We start from the raw sequence: 21440 nt of genomic DNA, 5'->3' as shown, positions 1-21440 counted from the left end.
CCACTGGTGTTGGATGAGCCTCTTTTGAAAATGACTCTCTAGTTTTTTCCGAAGCTCAACACTGATAGAAAGCTGTCTAGGAGGGATAGAGATTGCAGCATAGGCCTGGGAGGCCCGGTGTGTGAGAGAATGGTTAGGAGCTAAAGGACAAAATTCCTCCTGGGATCTTTGGACAATAGTGGTAAACCCCACACACGTTCCTGCTCTTTCTGCAACACGTTCCATTCCAGATGTTGCATTTCATTTGATTTGAGACTCTCTGATTCATTCTGAGGTCTCCACAGATCTTGATGTGGGGTAGAGGACCAGATGGCAGGATTGGGAGTGAGGATTGAAAGTGGGCCTGGGGCTGGACCTGAGGCTGGACCTGAGGGATTGGTTGGCACTAGGTTTGAGGCAGGCATTGAGGTTGGTTCTGAGGCAAGGATGGAGGAAGTGGATGGGGAACTACTGGGGATTCCTCTTCTGTAGAGGCATTTGAGATTTTATTGAAAATAAAGATGGAGGAACAATTATCTGAGACATCTGCAGCAGAGAACAAGGACTCACTATGCAGAGTTGTGAGACCCCCAGAAGAGCTGCATGTGGGTTTGCTGTGACTGGCCCTCCTCCAAGGTTGCAGGATATGGGCGCTGCTGCTGCATAGGCAGCTCCTTTGATTGGTCTTTGCTGCTCCAGAAAGGAAGGGAGGATGCCAAATCATGCTCATCAGCACTTGTTTGTTTTGGAAAAGAAGGCTTTGTTTCCTTCCACCTGAGGAAGTCACTCCTCTTTTGGACTTGTTTCTCTAGAAGTGCCAAGGGCATCAGGGCTGAGAAGTGAGAGGGTACCAGGCTCTACAAGGTTGGCTGCAGGGTCTCCCCTGGAAGAAGCCTCGGAAGAATGGCGGGCCATAAACTCTTGATGGAAAGCACGTGGAGCCAGGGTTGAAGGGAAGAAGTTTCTGGCATGTGTTTGCCACCAAGGGAGGTCTAAAACTGACAAGCTGGAGGGGTCAATGCCTATGATTGTTGGGACAGAAGTAGATAACCCACCAGAGCTCCCTGGGGGTGAGCTCTCTGGAACAGGCGTCCTTCAGATGGAAGCAGAATCCAGATCTCTGGACAGATATTAAAACGTACAAATCAGAAGATAAGTAAATATAGCGTAATGCTTCAGAAATACTACACTGTAATCAAAGAGACCTTGACTTGAATCTCAGCTTTAGCATTTTCTACCTCATAAACTTGGGAAAGTAATTTGACTACTCTAAAATGCAGTTTTCTCCGGGTGCCTGGGTGGTCAGTTGGTTAAGTGTCTGCCTTTGGCTCGGGTCATGATCCCAGGGTTCTGGGATCAAGCCCTCAGTCAGGCACCCTGTTCAGCAGGGTGGCTGTTTCTCCCCCTGCCTGCTGGTCTCCCTGCTCAAGCTTTCCTCCCCTCTCTCTATCAAATAAATAAATAAATTCTTTAAGAAAAAATAAAAATAAATATTCAAAATGCAGTTTCCTCATCGATCTACATTATAGAATTATTATAGGAATTGAAAGAGATGAGGTATCAATGCATATTCCATACATTTAAAACTTATTTTGAATACACAGAGCTCAAAAATATTATTTTTATCATGCTTTTTCATAGATTAACTTTTTATCCTTGTGTGTGTGTGTGTGTGTGTGTGTGTGTGTCTTTTCAGACATCAGCAATACAAATTTGGATAAAAATGAGTGTCTGCGGGAGCATCTGGGTTGCACAGTTGGGTAAGTGTCCGACTCGGTTTCAGTTTGGGTCATGATCTCAGGGTCTTCAGATCAAGCCCCACGTCCAGCTCCATGTTCAGTGTGGAATTAGTTGAGATTCTCTGTCCTTTTTCCTCTGTCCCTCCCACTTGTGCTCGCTCTCTTTCTCTCTAAGACACACACACATATACAGACAAATAAATAAATAAATCTTAAAAGAAACAAAAATGAGTGCCTTTGTCAAGGAGATTATATTCTAGGGGTGCCTGGGTGGCTCAGTGGTTGATTGCCTGCCTTCAGCTCAGGTCATGATCCGAGAGTCCAGGGATCAAACCCCACATCTGGCGGTGCCCTGCTCAGCGGGTCGCCTGCTTCTCCCTCTCCCTCTGCTCCTCCTCCCCACCCTGCTCATGCTCTCTCCCTCTCTGTCTCTGACTCTCTCTCGATCACTCTTTTATTTTTAAATAAATAAAAAACCTTAAAAAGAAAAAGGAGACTGTATTCTATCAGAATAGATAGAATAGCAACAAAATGGACTGTGGCAAATGCAAAACCATCAGCATGAACAAAGTGCTACAAAAGCACAGAGAAGCAGCAATTGATTTTGCCTAGAAAAGGAGAATAGGGTTCTCAGAAAAGATTCCATAGTCTTATTTACCTTGATGAGGAGTTGGGAGGTCATCAAGATATTCAATCCAATTTAGTTTTTGAGGAATGAATATGCACTTGGTATTGACGGTTGAGGGCACTAAAATATAAATAAGCTAACATCCAAGCAGAATTACAGAAACAGAAAATACAGAGCTGAAAGGGCCATAGGCTGGAGGCTGAGATGCTGTCCTAGTACTTTCCCCACTCCCTTGCTGTTGAGTGTATCCACAAAACTAGTGGTAAGCGATGAATGGGGCAGAAGTGATGTGAACATTCCAGAACAGAGTATAGAAAAGAAAGCCTAAGGGCACATATTCCCCTGGTGCAGGTACAAGATGGTAGACTTTCCGGGATAATGTGTCACCCAAGTTACACCACTGTACAAGCTGGGAATTCATTTTGGTGGTAGTACATCACTCAGACTGGGGAGCTGCTTGTTACCATACCGTAACCCAAACATCCTGACGCACTCAGGATGATAATGTTCACGGAGCGTGATACCACATTTTAAAGTGGAAGAAACCACGGTGTCAAAAGGAGTCGGAGAAAGGATTGGCCTCAGCTAAAGTGGGAGGTGGGGGTTGTTATGAAACCAACCGAAATGTGTAACTAAGCGGCACTTTCTAATATTTTCCCTCCTCACACTTCAGTATTTTTCAGAATTTAATCTTAAGATCCTACTAAGGACATACACCCTCATTTGGCCAACAAAACCACATTAGGTCATGGGGTCATAGTGCATATCAAGGCTACAAAAACAGTTGTGAGGGGCACCTGGGTGGCTCAGTGGGTTAAAGCCTCTGCCTTCGGCTCAGGTCATGATCCCAGGGTCCTGGGATTGAGCTCCACATCGGGCTCTCTGCTCAGCGGGGAGCCTGCTTCCTCCTCTCTCTGCCTGCTTCTCTGCCTACTTGTGATCTCTGTCTGTCCAATGAATAAATAAAATATTTAAAAAAATAATAATTGGTTCAATAACAAATTAAAAAAAAAACAGTTGTGAATTGCCTTTAAGAAAAACAAATCCATCTGTGTGTCTTTGCGTGCTACTTCAAAGCCACTCGACCGTCTGAAATCAGACTTCTTAGGATTAAATAGGCCACAAGTTTGAGAACTAGAGAATGTCACTTTTAACCTCTAGTAAATTTTCACAGCCAGTGGTACACTCTTCCCAAACGACATTTCTAACGGGGGGCCGACAGACTTCTAACTAAAGCAGTTCCAGTGTGCCACTATAATAACCTACTTCTTTTGATTGCGTTTATATTTAATGATTATTTTCCCTGCCTGCCAATCCAACCTGTGCTGCCCACCCAGAGCAATGGGGAGGGGAGGAGGCAGGGGACCAGGCACATTGTCTTGGGCTGCACTGCCACCTAGAGGTTGCGCTGAAGAACTGACGCATTGCTATTCAGAAAGGCCTGTGGCCGCTGTGAAAAGGGGATCTTTCCCCACTGCACTCTGCTGGCTCAAGGAACTGAAACAAAATACATTATTGGGTGGCGGCGGGGGAGAAGCATGACTCCTGCGTGCTTTCAGTGAAAAATTATTGCCTTGAAGAGGGAGCCCCTTTAAGTCATATATGCAACTTGCACTTGGGAAATGCTTTTCTTTCCAGTTATTTTCAGCACAACGGTTACATTCGATTTGCACCTTGAACTGAATTGACAGAAAGTCATTCGGAAGTGGATTGTTACAGAGTCTGAATAGGTCCATATGGTCGAAACTACAATTCGATTGCAAAAATAAAATTTATTCAGAACTTATTCAGGCTTGACTCAGAAGCCAAGAGGTGTACTGAGGGGATGGAAAGAATTCATTTGCTGAATTTAGGCTGAGGGTGACAGCCTAAATTCAGCAAATGAGAGTTTGACGGGAATATTCTTAATTGTTACGATTTTGAAGACAAACTGGAAATTCTTTCTCCTCAGGCAATGTCAACTTATATACAATACAAAACAATGTGGAATAACCACGAAGGACCTATATTACGTGAGAAAATTATTTTCAACTGATTAATACAAGGAACACACAGGTTAATGGAAAAAATCATTTAGGCAGGTTTGGGGAAAGATAATGATTTAGTCAACATTATTAATGACACTGTCTTTTTTCTTTTTTTAAAGATTTTATTTATTAGCTTGAGAGAGCAAGGGGAGGGGCAGAGGGAGAGGGAGAAACAGACTCCTTGCTGAGCAGGGAGCCCAACTTGGGGCTCCATCTCAGGACCCCAGGATCATGAGGTGAGCTGAAGTCAGACATTAAACTGACTGAGCCGCCCAGGGGCCCCTCAATGATACTTTCCATATGAGACGGGCAGAAACTGAGACAAATCATTCAAGAGCTCACGAATTTTCAGCTGCAACCCCTTTGTGACATTTTAAGCCAATAATGATGGCACCTCTTAGAATTTAAGAGACACATCTATGTTCTAATTCTGGGGACGACCGATCACATGGCTGTTGTCATTTACATCATCTGCCTGAGATCAAAAAGTGATGTCGAAAGGACAACAGAGAAAAGCCACAAAAGGGGAGAAAATGTATTTTGCAGCACAAAAGCTTATTACCCCTACAAGTACAAAATTCAAATTTAGGTGAATTAATAATTCCACTCATTGGAAGACATGGTCGTTTTCAGAAGGGCACAGTTAAAATAACTTTCCATTTTCAAGTACTTATGCTTTCTTTACTATTTTAGCACTTTACTCATTTAGTCCTCAAACAAGCCTACATGGTGCGGACTCTCACATCCCCATTTTACAAATGAAGACAGTGAGGTCCTGAGAAGTAAGGCAAAGTTACAGGGAGAGCCTGAAAACAAACCCAGGTAGTTGGTCTGTCCTCAGAGTCTGTATTATACTATTAAACTAACTCAATAAAGAACACTTTCTATAGGGCAGACAACTCAAGAAACCTGCTGCTTTTTTCTGTGAGGTTGTTCAACATGGTTCCTCCACTCATGAAAGCCATTGCCTTCCTGAGGTCCATTCTGGCTGCTACTCTGGAGCTTTCCTTTACTGCTTGGATGACCATTCAGATCAGAACACCTCTGATAATAGGAGCGATAAGCCTTATCAGTGTCCGGGCACCTAATGGTTTTTACCACTGGATCCTTCCCTGGAGCTAAGCCAGCCCATTCTTCAGTCACCCCACCGGGAATTTCCCTTTCCTGCCCCGTGTAGGTGTGTGCGTTCCCCTCTCAGGCCTTGGGCAAAGGTGACTTTTCTGAGGTCAATTAGTATACCCTGTCTGAGGGAGATGTTCAATAAATACTTGAATAGGATCAATGAAGGTATTTCCAAAGCTTAATCAAGCCAGAGGCGTTTTCAATATCGAAGGAGTTCCTGGCAGCACTTCCAACCTCACCCAAGATCCCTGGTGGCTGAAGATGGAAAGTGGTCAATTGCCTACAGGCATTCACTGTTCTCCCTAAGATGTCCTCTGGGAGAACTGGAACACTGACAAGCTTCAGTAAAAATGATTTTTCTGGTTAAAAAAATTTTTTTTTTCATCCAAGGGAAATAGGTCTCATCTGCAAATGTCATTAAACTAAATGTCTCTTTGTTGTACCTTTTAGATCCTTTCTGGTGAGGGTGAAAGGGAAGTCATTTAATTGTAATTCCCAAAAGCTGCCAGTCTGCATACAACATGTTCCTTAATGAACATGTTGCTTTAAATATTAAATCTCATGCTATCAAGACATAATAAAATCTAAATTATCCATGGGGTTGGAGGAAAGGAAAGTAGAGGGCTATGAAATCTTACCCCTGGCACACCCCTAATATTATTTGAATAAACAAAAGAATGAACAAAAGAACCCACAAATCAACCAATGAGGAAATAAGTGAATGAAGGAACCACATATTCTGGGTCAACCGAAGGGTGACATGTCATTAGAGGCAGCTGCTCTGCTACACCCAGACAATGGACAACCAACCATGGAGACCATTCCCTTCTCGTACCTCGGCAGTGTCTGCAGCCAGGTGCATGCTGTCTAGTGACCTGGCTGGCCTGACCAGGAGTTGGGGGGCTCCAGCAAGCTGAGCTCCAGCAAGCCAGAGAGCATTCACGGCACCATGACCAAGAGAAGTGCCAGAGATAGAAGCCAGAGGAGTTTGTCTAAAGTGGGTTGTCAGGACAAAGGAGGCTGGTGGTGGGTATTGGGAGTCAAGAGAGCCAGAGTGAGGATCCAAAATGCCAACAAGCGAAAGGAGATAAGCCAAGCAGATTGGAATTGATGGGAAGAAGGGCCATTTTTGCCAACACCAAGACCACCAGTATTTTGTTAGGATGAGTTTTCTTTTTGCTTTGTGATTTTTTTTTAATGGGTAATGTAATGCACATGAAGCAAACCTCAAAATGCTCCAAAGGGTATACTGAGGGGTAAGCTCATTCTCACCCATGTCTCCTAGCTCCCCAATTTTCCTCTGCTGATTTTCTTCTGGATATTTCCACAGGTAGCCTGTACCTATAACCTTTATATCACAAACCATATCATATTATATGTATCAGTCTCTTTCCTTTTCACTTAAAGATGTATTAGAAATGGTTCATAGCTTGTATATGCAGAGCTGGGTCATTCTTCTAGAAGGCTACGTAATATTCCATTGTACAGGCACTCCATAATTTATTTCCCCATTTTTAAAATGTGTATTTAGTTCCCATTCCAAACTTCGCTACAGCAGATATCATCGCAATGGTAGGCATTCTGCATGAGTGTGGACAGATTTGTAAAAGGGAAACTTTCACGTCAAAGAGTATGTATATTCAGGTCCTTGAGAGCCAATGATCTCCGCACCATATTTTCCTCTTGAATCCTGACTAGAAGTATTTCAGAGAGAACTTTCCTACCTTCTTCTGTTTGATTTATTCAGTTTTATTCATCTTGGCCATGGACCCCAAAATAACCCAAAACAGAACACTCAATATCACCATCATTCTTTTAATAATTTAAAATTTTGGCGTTCAGCTCTCTGACGCCATTGAAATTACTGCTTGATTCTAAAGACTTACTCACATTTCCTCTCCTCACAGTTTTCCCTGGGATCAATCCCCTGCATTGAAAGTGTAACACAAAGATGTCACCATAGGTATCACCTGTCCTTGATGGCGTCTTCTGAAAACTGGATATCACTGTGGGTAGGATGGGGCCATGACAAAGCTTCCTAACTTCGCTGCTAGACTGTGAGTTCCTAGAGGCTAAAAAATTGTATCATATTCACCTGTTTCTTTCTCTCCTCCCCATCACATACCCCACTCAATGCTACTGGCTATAGCAGGAATTCTAGAAATGATTGGTGACTATATTATTTTCCTAGGGCAACTGTAATAAATTGCCACAAACTAGGTGGCTTAAAACAATATAAATTTATTCTCTTATATAAATTTATTCTCTTACAGTTCTGGAGACCAGAAGTCCAAAATCAAGGTGTTGGTAGGAACATGTTTTCTCTAAAGTTTCTAGGGGAGAATTTGTCCTGTACTTTCTTCTTAGCTTCTGGTGTTGCTGGAAATGTTTGGTGTTCCTTGGCTTGTTGACACATTTCTCTAATCTCAGACTGCATCATCACACTACATTTTTCCTGTGTGTCTCTTTCTATTCTTCTAAGGACACCAAGCACATTGGATTAGGGACCAGCCTCACCAAGCATGATGTCATTTTAATCTGAGTACCCCTGCAGAGATTCTATTTCCAAGTAAGGTCATATTCACTGGAACCAAAGCTTAGGATTTTAACATATATTTTAGGGGGATAAAATTTAACCCACAACAGTGACTTAATGAGAAAAAATAAGTAAGCCCATATTTCATAGAAAAAAGAAGAGTAGAAAGGAAATTAAAAAGGAATGGAAGGAAAAAAGCGGGGAAAATCTGGATTTTTCTTAAGACTTGAAGTATCATGTCAGTGGGGAAAAAGCCACATGGAGTAGGTTTTCTGATGAGTCACTACGTGATTTGTACTCCATAGAACAGGTTCACATGCACAGTCCTTTCCCCCAAGATCAGTAGTTCATTTCCTAAGTCTTTGCCATTACATGGCTTACTATTAAAAAATTACCTGATGGTGAGTACTTTGCCTTAAATACCCAGAGTATGGTAGGTTAGGGTCCTATTTACTTGTTTGTTTTTGAGGGAAAGAATTTTACTTCTGTGCCTAACAGGGGAGTCACTAATAACCAGACCATATGCCTCCAGTTCTTCTCTCCTCTTTGCCTTGAAGCAGAGCCCCACACCCTCACACCCTGATCTCTGCACCCAACAAAAAGAAGAAGAAAAGAAAAGAAGAGAGAAGGGAAGGAAAGAAGGGATGGAGGAAAGAGAGAGGAAGACATGAAGAAAGAATTTCTCAGTTCCCGTTCCTAAAAAGCAGGAGGAAGTGTGGAATCTTGAACTGTTGGCCTGAAGAGAGGAGACCTGGACTCTGTGTCCTGCTCTGAATCCACACAGATAATCACAGGCTATCCCTGAACACCAGTTACCTCACCAATTAAAACAAAGTGTCGCCAGCTAGACCCCGCACACAAACTTCACTGCCCACCTGCTAGTACTCATTGACCTTGGTCCCACATTTTTCCTTAAGCTCATTTCTCTAGTGTATCTCTTAGGCAGACATAAAGTGACACTGCCCCTGGAGAGAAGGCGACGGCCAGGACAGAACCTCCAGCGGGTCCAGACCACTCAGACCAGTCTGAGCTTAACCTCTGACTCATGCCTGTGCAGGTAGACCATGGAGTGACCTCTAGAACGACCAACAACTACCTTTACCTCATTGTAATGCTAAAATCTCTGCCCAAGGAGGAGTACAAGCCGCATTTTCGTTAACATACTATGTGTGCAGGAATGTTTCCTTAACTTTCACGCATGACCTTATTCCTGCCTCTCCATATGATGACAAGGCTGCTCTATCTAAATATTCATCCTAACCCTAAATAAAAGGAATCCATCCACCCTTGCTCAGGGAATCACAGATTTGGAAATCATTCTCATTCTCCGTGATCTCCTTATTTGCTGCAAATAGAATCTTTGTGTAACAACTCAACCTGGCACAGTTTCCTACTCACCAAGGAGTGAAATCACGTTGGTTTGGTTACAGAGGCGCTTAGCATGGATAAGCTCTAAAATCCTTCTCAGCACTGGCATTAATTCTATCCTGGACATCCACTCAATGGAATGGGTCCACAGAGAGGATAGTGTTTCTTCTGGTCACTATCTAGTTGGGAATTCAAGAACCAGTTCTAACAGGAATTTGAAGGCTTCCAATACTCAACACTGAGGGAGAAAAACCTTATACAAACCATCCTCATTCTAAAACAAGACTTTAAATGTCCTGGCCTGCCTCAGGGAAAAAGGCATTCAGGTGGCTTCTTGAATTTGAATCAGAACAGTAGCCCCAGTACAATGTGATCTGTTCCTTCCAGGCTCAGTGAGTCAAGACAATAGAAAGAAAAGATGTTTCCTATTCCTGTGCCTTTTTTTTTTTTTTTTAAAGTGAGATATTTTCTTCTCCAAGACCATTTAAACTCAATAAATTTGGGTGACATTTGATATGTACAATGTCTGAGATAGGGCGCTATCTTGGAAAGACTCAAACTGACCTGGGTTAAAAGCCCAACTCTGCCACGTAGGCCCTAGATCGATTTAGCTAAGTCACTGGGCTTAGTTACACCAATTTCCTCATCTGCTAAAACAGGAGTTACTGCCAAGAGAAAACATGTACAAAGCTTGTAGGACGCAAGAAAACACTTGGGAAATACAAGTTTTCCTATCTACAATAAGAAATATACATCCTCTCTGTGACTTGCCCATATCTGAGCAGACCACAGGTCTGGTTTATGCTCTATTGGTATGCTCTGGTAAATATTTCACACCCCTTAGGATAGACCATCTTCACAAGGTCATGCTATGATATATGTTTTTAGTAATTGATCTTGTACTTGCTCAGTGCTTCCACTGAAATTCCATCAAGTCTACAATCTTGGGAGTTTTAAACTCCTCAAAGGGCAGTATCTGTTTACAGCCATTTGAATAGCCTCTAAAATGGGAAGAGAGTACACATCAGCTCAGTAGCTGATGCGGAAACCTTTGGGAATGCGCATTCTCCGTTGCTACACAGCTGGAATTTCCAATGGCTCTACTTTCTTCAGTACTGAGGGGATGGCCTCTTTTGTGATCTTGTCAACTAAATGATACATTCTTCAGGAAGAGGGAATATACCTTTTTTTTTCTTTCTGCCCAGACTTTGAGAGAGTACTCCCCCTAAGCAGTGCTATATAAATGTTTAATTGGCCAACTCTATGTCAAGTTGTGGCCATTTACATAAACGTAATGTTTAAAATGATAAATGCTCTTATTCTCAGAGAGCATTTTGGAAATTTTTAAATCACCCACATATATATATTTTTTAAAGTGAAAATTTGGGTTGTGTACTTATTTATTTACGTTTTCCAAATTAAAAGATTAAAAGGCAAATTATCAGGAGTCAAGCATTCCTTTTTTTTTTTTAAGTCACCTGATACTTGCAAACTGTGAAAAGAAAAAGATAATGATATAAAATTATTGTGGATGTTGCAGTAGATAGAATTTCGTCCACTAAAGCACTGAACCCCAGACCCTGTAAATATGTCACCTTATTGGCAAAGCTGGAAAAGACAATGAATGGATTATCCCCTAGAGATACTAGAAGGAATGACATCCTACTGACAGCTTGATTTTAGTCCCTGACACCTATTTTTATATTTAGGGCCTATAGAACTATAAGAATAAATCAGTGTTCTTTTCAGTCATAAAGTTGGTGGTAATTTGTCAGGTGGAGTAGGAACACAAGACATAATATATGTATACAACAAACTATTTCCGAGTTTGAGATCAAAATTTAGAGATGCCACATGTAAGCAAACTAGAAAGACTGATGAATTAATTGCATTTTATATTCTTTTTAATTTTTGAAACTTAGCAGAAATGATCTTATCCAAAGGTCATGGGTAACACAGAATCAATAAAAAGGCTCGAGAACTCAGTGGAGATTATAGATGATAAGCAGAAACCAAGGGTAGCTAGGCCCTGGCTACTGTGGCCAAGGCCATATCCTAGAGGGTCTAGGATCCATTACTGTCGTGTGAGGAGTTTCTTAACCACACTCAGGTCTAGGTCACTCCTTTAGAGCACAGGGCTGGGTGGGAAGACAGGGAGAAGTCTAAAACCCTGGGTTTTAGGTGATGGGGAGAGGGAACATTTGTTCTTTTCAGCTTCTTTCAGGATCCAGGGGGTTTTGTTTCTCACTAACATTCACATGGTATGGGATTCCTGGTAAAAAAGAAGGGTGTTCAGATGCTGGTAGGAAAGGAAAAGACAAATGTCTAACACTGCTTCTGATCGTCTGAATTATCCAGCATAGGATTTAATCAAGAAATTTAAAATAGTATTGCTAAGACCCTTTTGTCCGTAGTTATAAAAACATAAATAAGTAACTGAAAACTTTTTAATGAAATTCAAATATTTATATTAGAGAATGTTTTAAAATTGTGTTCAATGTGAAATATTTAACGTTCAATGTTCAATGTTTAAAATTGTGTTACAGTAACATTCTTCTTTCCTCTTTTTCTCTCTCCTTCCATCCTTCTTACCTCCATCCCTCCCACCTTCTAGGCATATCATTTAAAAATTTAGTGAGTTGGTTTCTGGAAAGAGGGTTGACCAAACATTGGCATTCTGAGAGGATATAGTGTGATCTGGGTACCGGATGTCTGCAGCAAATATACACAGGGAAGGTGTACAGCTCGTGCGCTCGCTCACTCGCTCTCACTCTCTCTCTCCCTCTTCCCTTTTTTTCTCGCCTAGCTACCTATGGCTTCCCATCATCTCCCAAGAGAGGAAAAAAACAGAACACTCCTAAGGAATGGGCAGCTGTGAAGCAGGGAATGAAGCAGCAAGCAGGAACTTCATCAGCATAAGACAAGGTCAGGAGTACACAGATCAGGATCAGGGCCATATTTACCCTGCCATTCTGTCCTCAGATAAAAAGATGATTTATCTGCCATTACAGCCTCTGTGGTGACAGCTCTCTTAAGTCACACTGTTCCAATTGGGACCAATATCCTCTACTACTGGTGACGTCTCTCAGACAGGGATCTTCCTTCACTGTCTCTCTGGGTATTGGAATTTATACCATCCTATGCTGAATGTCTTAATTCTTGTATTCTGTGTCACATACTTTTCCTTGCTTGGAGAAAATTCTCCTAAAGCATCTTTGAAAAGGTATATAGTGTATAGGTGAGAAGGTTTTTGAGACCTTGAATGTCCTGAAAATGTCATTATTACTGACCTAGTTTAGCTAGGTATAGAATTACAGTTTGGAAGTAATTTTCCTTTGGAAACTTATAGGTATTGCTACATTGTCATTTTGCTTCTGGTATTTTTGTTGAAAAATGCATAACCATTCTAATTCCTATTTCCTATTTTTTTTTTTTTTTTCCTCTCTGCAAACATGGAAAATTTTTTCACTGGGCAAAAAAACCTAATGACAGCATACTTTATGTCCATCCATTCTTCTGGGCTTTAGATAGGCTTTTCCAATCTAGTAAGTCATGCCTTTCAGTTCTGGAAATTTGTCTTGAATTTTTGACCATGTCAACTTGTTTTCTCTGATGTCTCCTTGTGGAACAGCTGTTTTTGGACATTGGACTTCTTTCACTCCTGGTTTCTGTGTGTTTCTTTCTGAATGACTCCTCAAATTTATCTTCCAAACCCTATAACATACTTTTTTTTATACTTCTGCTCCCATGCTTTCAATTTTGAAGAGCTTACTTTTGTTCTTGAAATGTTCCTTATTGATAGTAACTTATTCTTGTTTTATGGCTGCAAATAGTTTTGTCTGTCTAAATATATTCATGATTTTTTTTCTCTTTTTCTGCATGGGCTCCATTTCCCTAAGTTGCTATTTTTCTGTCTTATTTGTTCTCCACTTTCCAAGCTAGAGCCTTGCCACAAATATCCAGGGATCTCTGGGTTGCTCAGGGGAGCTAAAATCCTAATGGAAAGTGTGTGGTGTGACTTGCCAAATTTGAACTTTACTGTAGGGTGATGGGGGAGGGTTGTATTTTCTGGAATGATGTCTGTGGTCAGTATTTTAAGGTCTTCCCCTGTGGCTGGTCATACTCCAGGGGAAAGCCTTTCAGTCTTGGGAAGGTAAAGGTTGTCACTGTCCTGAAAGCTGAGTGGGAAATATTGGCTTTCGGCACCAAGTACCCAGAATATGTAGTATCACTTAATTCCCTCATTTTTTTGAATAGTACCAACACTCAACTGTGTCTGGCATCCATCCCCTAATCTAGCAGCTCTGTTTTACTCCAAAGTCTCTGGACTTTGGTCTGGATAGTAGTGGCACAGCATGGGAGCAAAATACATAAGGAAAAGATAGAACTGCTTCTCAAACTGCTTTTACCTCACCTTCCCTTCTCCCACCAGTTACAGAGGCACATGCTTCCTAGTTCTTCAGCCTTTTGGGAAATTCGCAATGTAAATCTAGATTATTCTCAGCCTTCTCCCATTCCTGGTTTAGGATTCAGCTTCCTTATGTTGTTAATTCAGCTTCCCATTTTCCTTCTACTTTGCAGCTTCACAATTTTGTTGTAATTATCTTCTGTTCTTGTTGGTCTAATTATATAAAAGAAAATCTGTATGACTCTAGATTTAATGGTATTTTAGGGAGAAGAAAATTTAAATGCTATCTTCCTCCAGAAAACATTCAATATTTCTGAATCTTTTTTTTTTTAATATTTCTGATTCTTAACCCAATCTTATCCTCAATCTTATGCACCATGTGCCACCCTGGGGAGGTTTTGTCATCAACTTATTTTATTTTTGCTCTTGAGGGTTTAAGGGCTTTATACCTTCCTTACTTCCTCAGGCAGTATTCATGGCTATAAGAGGAATCATTAAATCAGGCTAGTTTCAGAACTGCAGTTTTGAGGCAGGAGGTGGGCTCCAACACATTTCTTCAAGGGTCCTATTTTTTCCTTAAACTTCAGTGCACATGATGGTCAAGAATGGCTGGCCGCATACATCCCTTTTCTTCTGTGATATTTATCTTGCTAATGCTTATTATCTTGCTAATGCTAATGCTTAAAACAGTATCCAAGGTGTAAGCACCATGCTTTCCTTGCCTGGAGCCTTGGAGAGTGTATCAGTAGTAAGTAGTACATTAGGGATGCAGGACAGACCAGGGCAACCAAGCCTCTTATCCCATTTCCACTTTCCAGGATGAAGCAGGCCTGAGCTGGAGCAGAAAGAAGACTAACACTACTAAGTCAAACTTGGACTTCTGATTACTTTATGGGAATTCTCATCTGAGCATACCTTCTCACCCATGGCCAGAGGTTCTTACTCAGGGTCATGGACCCATTGCCACTATGGGTAGAAATCCATATTTCTAATTTGAGACAAAAAGCAGATGTTTATTTTCACTAACTAAACTCTAACTGAAATTTAGCATTTCATTTCACATAAAATGCAACAAAATGTAGTAATATCACTGGTACCTGTGACTCTATGACCAACAAAACCATGGTTATTCATAATTTACTCTAGATTGGTGTAGACATCTCAAAATAAAGCTTACATTCATGACTACATCATAAGTACGGTGCTTATTAGCTCTATCAACAGATCTTGTGCCAATATAGCAATACAAATACTGCATTATTGCAAAATTTTGGAAATATCTTGAGAATAGTCTTTCAACAACATTGGTTTCCTTTATTAGAAACATTAATCTGAGGGGATCCTGGGCTTCAGAGGAGTCTGTGGTGTAGGAAAGCTGAGAGCTGACCCAGAGGACTCAGAAGAGTCATGAGCCTGCTGAAGTATGCTGCAGGGTAGAGAAAGTTTACTTCACTCAGTCAAGTTTAAAGGGCTGCAGGAGGCAGAAATCATCTAGTATGGCAAGTACACAAGTCAGCTGACCATTGCAACCACTGATGAAATGTTATGATGGGCACTACAGGGAGACATCATGGAGGAGAGGCTCTAGCTCAAACTTCAGGGACTGAGGAACCTGCTGGGAGGAACCGAGACACCCAGGGTGGACAGGAATTGGGTCGGCAAATGGACACAAGCAGACACATGGTGCTCCAGGCAGAAAGCAGAGCCTGAGTAAAGGGTGGGTGAGAGAGTGTATGGCATGTCTGAGAACAGAGTTCCCCAAGCCGAAATGTAGACTCTGAGGTAGAGAAAGGGGAGGAGGAAGCAGAATGTGGATCTTCTTTATTTGTTCACAAATTTATTGTCAACACCCACCAGAATATAATCTGCTTGAGAGTCTACCTTATTCCCTCTCCATTCCCGGTGTCTAGAAACATTGTGAGCAAACAGGTAGGAGCCAGATCACAGAGGGCCCTAGAGATCATGACAAGTTTGGGGATTTTATCTAAGAGGGAAAACATCTGTTTCTCGAATGACTGATCAAGAAAAGAAAATAGTTGTGGTGAATTAAAGAACCCCTAAAATGACACTGGAACTATTCATGAGATGCCCCCTGCAGGGATCTTTATCCAGCCCATATGTTCTGCCCTGCTGCACAGCAATGGGAGTCCCAGAAAACCTGCATGGAAAATTTTTCAGAAAGCCAAAATCCAAAGGTACAGAGAAACCCTACAAATGTATATGTCAAATGCTATGAAATATGGCTCATGAACTGCCAGCCTGAGAGGTCACAAGTTAAAGGACATTACAACTAAACCCCTATTCTACTAAAATATAAGAAATATGAATTCACAAATAAATCTGATACAGACGCAGAAAAAAAAATAAAGGAAATCGGTTAACTATTCGTAGAATTTTGCATTTGAAAATCCACTTCACCCTGTAATTTTGAGTTGAGGCATTTTTGCCTGTTTTCCATTTTCAGCTATGAAAACATATTTTAATATCTAGATCTGGAAAGAAAAGATGTAATTTTTACTTTAAAGCTTATGCTTTCCTGGGAATTAATTCCCCTCTTGTGGATGGTTGGATATACCCACTGGAGATCCTTCTCAACAGGCTACCTGTCATGGTATAAACATAAAGGTTACTTTTTATTTAGTTCAAGAGCCCTCTTACCCACTACCATGTCTATTGTCATTTACATTCACACTCTCAATCAGAGCTCTGGTGTTCTCTCCATCCTTTCAACTACTTGATCCAATTAGACCTTAATAAATGGCGGTCCTACACCTGAAAGGAATCCCTTCACGATTTCCCAATTTTAACTTTCAGACATTCACTTCTCTCAATGATTTCCTCCTCTTTCAATCCATCAATACAATATCCTATGCTATGTGATACCCAACTTCACGGCCATCGAAATATCAAGAATATATATGGGAAGTAGACAATGAACTCATGTCAAAGTGAATCTTCTACAATGCCCCATCCCCCAGGTAATCTGGTAAATTTGAGTTCTGCTACTCATCCATGGCGGCTCCTAAGGTCTTGACCAAAACCAATGCAATCAATGGTGTTTCAAAACCTCTTTTAAAAAAGGAAGGGAATTTTCATTTATTTATTTGAGAGAGAAAAAGAGTATGAGTGGGAGGAGGGTAGAGGAAGAGGGAGAAGCATACTCCCTGCTGAGCAGGGACCCTCCCCACTCCCAGTGTGGCTCTCATTCCAGGACCCAGGGATCATGACCTGAGCTGAAAGCAGATGCTGAACCAACTGGGACACTGTGGTGCCCCCAAAACATCGTTTTTAATTGAGGGTGATCCAAGTGCCAGGTACTATTCCAAACCCTTCATATACACCCCACGAGAATGGTACTTTTATCTCTATTTTACCAAAGAAAACCCTGGGGTACACAGAGGGTAAGCCCCTCATTCACTGTTACCCCAGTAGTGGGATATGAGGCTGGGTTCATACCCAGGCAGGCTGGCTGCAGAGCTCAGACCTGTGGCAACTAAAATATGCTGCCTCTTATTACACCATCCGTGACTACTGCATATGTGCCTCTGTGTGTTTGCAGAAACACATGGCTCTGCAAAGCCTGCCTCATTTAAAGGTAATTATTTGCTCAGCCATTTCAGCACTGCATAAAGCAGAAGGGAGGCAGAGGATGAAGGGCTCAGGGCTCCAGGTATACGTCTAGTTCAGTAAGTACAAGGGCAGTAAGGACGCTGTTCAGTTAAAGAGGGTGCCGCACAGGTGAGAGCAGGCAGCCTCATCCTAGCTTATAGGGGCGGAGAGGGAAGACTTCCTGAAGGAAGTGATGTTTCAGCTAAAACAGGGGGATGAGCAGGAGCTGGGGCCATGTGGGGGATGGAAGGAGCAGGATGGGTGGCAGAGAAAGGGACTAACCCCTGAGGTCCTGAGGATGGCCAAGACACGTCCTGAAATTTTTCTACAAAAGCCTCACTGTTTCTAGCTGTCACACACCAAGCTGGTCAACCTGATGCCCCGCTGGCCAAGGTGACATGGCTGGGCCACAGTACCAAATGCCACATATTCATTCTTTTCTCCAACCAGGAGCTGCCCAGGCCCAAAAAGACAACTGTTTTAAAGCCATGGTCTCATGCAGGCACACCCTAGAAATCAAGTTACTTCAGGGTTGCCTGCGGTGAAACTGAAGGGAACAGCCCAAAGACCAAAGGAAGAATGTTTTTGTTTGTGTGTTTTTGTTTTTGTTTTTGGAAGCATGCTTTATTGAATTTACAATGCAGAAAATATTTGTAGCTCCTTAGACATTTGCATTGCTATAAAAATTATACTTTATGGTATAATTATTAATGGTTTGAAGAGAAATAAACAGTATAAACAAAATATGGCCAATACTACAAAAATGTAAACCATGTAAATCAAAATCACTAAACAATTATTCTATACTCAGAGGCCTACTTAATATATACGTATAAAATTTCTTACACACATTTACAATAAAAGCCCACAAAAGCCTTCACTCTGAAGCCAATCACTGTACAAATATGAAAATAAATTTTTATCTTTTTTTAAATTAAATTTAATTATTTTCAGCATAACAGTATTCATTATTTTTTCACCCCACCCAGTGCTCCATGCAATCCATCCATGCCCTCTATAATACCCACCACCTGGTACCCCGACCTCCCACCCCCTGCCACTTCAAACCCCTCAGATTGTTTTTCAGAGTCCATAGTCTCTCATGATTCACCTCCCCTTCCAATTTCCCCCAACTCCCTTCTCCTCTCTAACTCCCCATGTCCTCCATGCTATTTGTTATGCTCCACAAATAAGTGAAACCATATGATAATTGACTCTCTCTGCTTGACTTATTTCACTCAGCATAATCTCTTCCAGTCCCGTCCATGTTGCTACAAAAAGTTGGGTATTCATCCTTTCTGATAGAGGCATAATACTCCATAGTGTATATGGAACACATTTTCCTTATCCATTCGTCCGTTGAAGGGCATCTTGGTTCTTTCCATAGTTTGGCGACCGTGGTCATTGCTGCTAGAAACATTGGGGTACAGATGGTCCTTCTTTACACGACATCTGTATCTTTGGGGTAAATACCCAGGAGTGCAATGGCAGGGTCATAGGGAAGTTCTATTTTTTAATTTCTTGAGGAATCTCCACACTGTTCTCCAAAGAGGCTACACCAACCTGCATTCCCACCAACAGTGTAAGAGGGTTCCCCTTTCTCCACATCCCCTCCAACACATGTTGTTTCCTGTCTTGTATGAAAATGCATGAGGCTAAAAGTTAACAGTGAAAAATGTCTCCTTATCTAACATTCTTTTCCATGATGAAAATAAAATATTACCAAGTGTGTCCGGATACATTAAAAAAAAAAAAAAAAGGAGCAGTGTATAATTGTGATTTTAAAAGCCCTTAAAGGAAAAACTGAGTCAAGATGAATTAGTTGCTCAAGATTATATGAATGTGCCACATTAATTCTAGGCTAAAAACATTATTTTTGAATCAAAAAATACACTTGGAAAACACCTTCCTGAAATGAAATGTCGGTGATAATGATGATTTCCCACTAATGCAGCTGAGAGCTTCTAAGTAGCTTTTCTTTAAAGAAGATTGCTCACCAGAACTCTACCTCTGTGATTTGGATTTTGTTGCCAAAATATTTATCCAGGTTTGAATAAAGATGAGTGCTTTTGTCTATGTAATCTCCATCCAAGTCAATTTGGGTGTACTAGCCATACAAGCCAGACACAAAAGCCAAGGCAATACTTCTGTATCAAAGATACATTCTAAGTAAAAACCATCAGACAAATACAGAGAGACACCCTGGGGGGAAATAAAGGCAACACAGTAACAACTATACTCACAGAGTTTTGTGCAACTGCACCAAACACCTGAACAACTGTCCCATATGTCAACACACAGATCCTTTCTAATCCAGGTTCGAAAGATGCCGCAGAGGCAACCAGCAGTGGCAAAACGTGCATCTCATGATGGCACCGCTTAGTTTGACACTATTCTACCAGGGAGGTGCTCTTTCTGGTCAAAAATGTATACTTGGTGCAACCTAAGCCATTGAACAGAAATCCATGGTAGAGTTGCCAGGGATAGCTCGAACTTTGCGGTAAAAACACCTAGATGTCAATAGAGAGAAGGCATGCTTTTGCAAACTTGAGGATTTTGTGGTTCTTTATAATCTTGGTGTGTAACATATCTGGTCAGTTTTCACTTAAAAGAAAATGAAGCTGGGGAATAAAAGATTTGATCATAAAAATAAACAGGGGAAAAACTGCTCCACGGAATTGTTTTAATTCAACAAAAAGGAATGTTATTAGCTTGTGTAATACAATAAATAAGTTATTATTTAAGGTTTTTCCAGCAGACTACTTGGAAGCTGGAACTATATGAACCAAGGTAAGTTCAAACCTCTAGTTGGGAATAACTTAATTGGTTCAAGGCCACTGAGAACCAAAAGCCAAAAACCAAAAACCAGGCTTCCCTAGGGTCAAGTGTTGATTCCTTCAGCTGTTAGAGACCTTTCAGTGGGGAAATCTGGGGGGCACTGCAGGTTCTAGAAGGAGAGCAAGACCCACCACATTGTTGGTGAGGAGTCACTAGTCATATTAAACAAAAGACTCTGATCTCCCATTCCTAAGGACAGTACCTCTTGTGAAGAGATGAATTTCCAAAACTATACGTAACATTTTTTTCACTGTTCATTATTTCAGGTAGTGAATGCTGGCCATGACAGAGTTCAGAGATTTGTACCATATTGGAGATTATGCTTGTAAATCATGGGAAGGTCTGAAACAATCATGCACATTTTCCTTGGGCAAATGTTAAAGTGGTAGTGTGTTGTTTTTTTAAATGAGATATAATTCACATCCCATAACCTTTCCCCTTTTAACAATTCAGTGTTCTTTCATGTTTTTACCAAGTTAGCAGCCATTATCAAAGTATATATTCCAGAACATTCTCCTGACAGGCCAAGGATGTTTGGGATTTAACTACAACAGTTCTTCATCTGCGTTGACCTTTTGGATCTGGTCCCGGTCTGATTGGTGATGGATTTGCTGTCATCTTCATTGGTCCTTTTTTTCACTTCCCTGCGGGAAAGGGGCAGGAGAAAGAGGGGGAGAGAGAGAGAGAATGCATTACTGAGGTACAAAACTAAACCACAAATGGTTCTGTAGAAATAACAAGACGGCTGAGCACTTGCTGTATGTCATCCAGACACCATTCTCGCGAGGACCATGTGAATTTGTTGGGCCCCATTTTATATGTGCAGAAGCAAAGGCAAAGAAAAAAAGGGGAAGGAAGTTCCCTTCAGTCATGTGGCTGGAGAAGCCACAGAAACGGGCCTGGAACCACACCTGAACTCTGAGCACCAGCCATAATCACGCATGCACGAGGCAGGCACACACGAGACACACATGCACAGGAACACACACACACGCACATGCGCGTACACACACACACACCCTATTGCTCTCTCCTGTGGTCTCACATGCTTTACAGTCTGCCCCACGCACAGCTCACTCCTTAGCACTCTGGAACCTGGCTTCCATCGCCGACTAGTACTTGCTGACCTTAACAAGAGCAATGATGACGTCAAGACCACTCTTTAATTATACAGGATCATGGAGAT

At 41.5% G+C, this 21440-nt stretch overlaps 1 long non-coding RNA gene and 1 pseudogene across 1 annotated transcript in view; one reads left to right on the top strand and one right to left on the bottom strand.

Moving 5' to 3' along the window:
* Window positions 1-14969, top strand: part of LOC131813102 (uncharacterized) — a 56337-nt gene extending 41368 nt beyond the window's left edge. The window contains exons 4-6 of the long non-coding RNA XR_009346600.1: window positions 1676-1739; window positions 12206-12324; window positions 14626-14969. This is a non-coding gene — a long non-coding RNA (uncharacterized LOC131813102). The remainder of the gene's footprint in view (window positions 1-1675; window positions 1740-12205; window positions 12325-14625) is intronic.
* A 3043-nt stretch (window positions 14970-18012) lies between these two features.
* The window catches only part of LOC131813100 (ras and EF-hand domain-containing protein-like), a 75430-nt pseudogene continuing 72002 nt past the window's right edge, over window positions 18013-21440 (bottom strand).

This window comes from Mustela lutreola, chromosome 12, assembly GCF_030435805.1.
Source record: "Mustela lutreola isolate mMusLut2 chromosome 12, mMusLut2.pri, whole genome shotgun sequence".
In the NCBI taxonomy this organism is placed as follows: Eukaryota; Metazoa; Chordata; class Mammalia; order Carnivora; family Mustelidae; genus Mustela; species Mustela lutreola.
Note: the sequence above shows the minus strand (reverse complement) of the source record. Positions and strands in the feature narration are given on the sequence as shown.